The sequence below is a fragment of the Vigna radiata genome, unplaced genomic scaffold (assembly GCF_000741045.1).
Source record: "Vigna radiata var. radiata cultivar VC1973A unplaced genomic scaffold, Vradiata_ver6 scaffold_158, whole genome shotgun sequence".
In the NCBI taxonomy this organism is placed as follows: domain Eukaryota; kingdom Viridiplantae; phylum Streptophyta; class Magnoliopsida; order Fabales; family Fabaceae; genus Vigna; species Vigna radiata.
The window spans coordinates 608,395-610,980 of record NW_014542914.1 but is presented as its reverse complement, the minus strand read 5'-3'; positions in this window follow the sequence as shown (position 1 = coordinate 610,980).

Here is a 2,586-nt window from a genome sequence, read left to right as displayed (position 1 = left end):
CATTCATCCATAGTCTTTTTCGTCAATTGAATCAAACACATTGCATGTTTATTTTCTGTCTTTGCATTCCAAACAATTAATTCTTTCTCTACAAGTCTTACTATTTTAATTCACATGAACGATCCTTTCGAATCTCTTGGGAAGAACGATATCGGGCATTACCGATTATATTACTTGCACGATCTGGTACACTTGCCAGTGAGTCAACAATGACATAATGAAGAAGATATGATAGGAGTGAGCAACATATCTTCTAGAACAATGATGTTAAGACTTACAATAATAATTGTATTTTGCTTCAAGACTTTGATTAATTTAGTTTTGATAGTTTTAGTTTTGATAACTTTATTTTGTGTTAGTTTCATACTTTTAGTTTTGAATATGTGCTAGAAACATTCAAAATTATTTTGGAAGTTTTTTATTTTCTAGGTTTGGAAAAGTTGTAAAAACAAAAAAAAATATTTTAGAAAAAAACATATTTGACGTTTGTTAGTGCACTAACAGACATCATTTAATGTCAGATTGTATCATTACCAACATCAAATGATGTTTGTTAGTGCATTAACAGACATCAAGTGTTGCTCATTTTTTGTTAGAAGTGGTGTTAATTAGACGTCAATGTGTTGTGTTATCTGTTGTCAATTGATGTGGGACTCTCCCATGGCTAACATCCTTCAACATCGGTTTTCTATTCTAACGTCAATTTAATGTGTCTGATTAAGGCAATGGAGTATTTTCTGACATTAAATATCGAAAGTAACGGATGTCAAAAGTCTATTTTATAGTCTATTTTATGATAGTGCAAAATGTATTAAATTTTGAGACAATAATACATTTTTTTCATCCAAGTTTATAAACTAAAAACATATTTAATTCTTAAATTTATAAATTATGTTTAGCTATGCCCTTCTCATCATTATCGTTGTCTTCACATGAAGGGAAACACTGTTGAGTAGAAAATGTGAGGAATGATTTGCGAGATTGAGTATGTTTGTTTCAGTTGATATGCGAGGGAGAAATTACACTAATTTACAAGATATGTCAATTTCATTTATCTTGATATATTGCAAAGATTTGGAGTAATTTTATGTGAAATGTCATTTGTACCCCCACTTGTTTATAAAATACCAAAACAATATTAACACGTTAACATGTTATTCGATTCCAAAGACTAATAACTAAGTATATATTTTTTCTGTAGAAGGGACTAATTAGACCGTTGCTAAAGTAACTGTGACAGTTAATGTTGTAGAAAGGGAAAAAATAAGTGAGGTTAAAAACAAAAGCAACAATGTATAGACAAAATCTCAGGAGTAATGAAAGTGTAATGTGGGATGCATCGGTAGTTCGTGTTGAGTTCTGAGGCTGAAACTTGTGAATGTGTTTCTCTATTTTGAGAACATAACCTTGGGAATGCGTCAGTGTCCTGTACTCTAACATTGTGAGATGAGACAAAAGTTATTAATGTAATTATTACATTGTTGCTGTTTTTGGAAATAAGATTCTCCTTTTCTTTCTTGTAGTTATTAGGAATGACATGGGATTAGATCGGTAAGGGTAACGGTCTATTTGTTATTTTTTCTGTTAAAACATTGTCCTATTATTTTTTTGGATATCTGAAAATATATTTATAATTTTTTTCTATACTTGCAAGTATTTATAAATATAGATTTAGATATTTTTACATTTTATTTTTTAAAAATTTAAAATAAAATCATTTAAAAATAATTTATAATATATAAATTTAGATAAAAATAATAATTTTAAAATATAATTCAAATCAAATTACTTATTAAAATATAATTCAAATTTTCTTTGTCATTCCTAATCTAATCACCCTATTATTTAGTTTAAGGATATTTCTTCTTGCATGAAATTGTCTAACAGACAAAAATACTTTTATCTTTGATATATCATTCAAGGTCATGTTTACCAAACCTTCTCCCTTTTTACCCTCCCCATCTTCTTTTGGTTCCATCTATTGTAATTTTTCCATTTAAAAGAGAAATATATTTTAATTTATTTTCGAGGAAGTTTTTTCCGTCTTCAACAATAACCGATGAATTATGAAATTATAAGTAATTTTTAAATTCATAATTTTAATTTTTTTACGTAGAAAAAAAGATCATAATTAAATTGTGTAACTCAAAAGAATATTTCTGAGTAATACTATCAGAAAGTTATTTTAATGAAAAAATGACTTTCTTAATTGTAAGTTAAAAACATTTTCGTGAAAAATAAAATCATTTCTCAACTGCAAAAAATACTCTTTTTTTATAAACAAACAGAAAGGTCAGAGTAGAGACTTCTCTGTACAGAAGGAAATTATTGGGGTGGAAAAACAATTATGAGGTGTAAAAAGATATTTACTTACTTTTTATTCCCAAAAGTTGATAGGGTGTTTCATCCTACACCTCCAAAGGTTTCATCCTGCACCTCCAACTTTTTTAAAAATTTACTTTTAACTTTAGTAAATATCTTTTTTACTTTTCACTTTCTATTTAAAGTAAGGTGTTTCATCCTACACCTCCAACACCTAATATTGTATTTCTAACTTTTTCAAAACTTTATTTTTTAACTTTAATA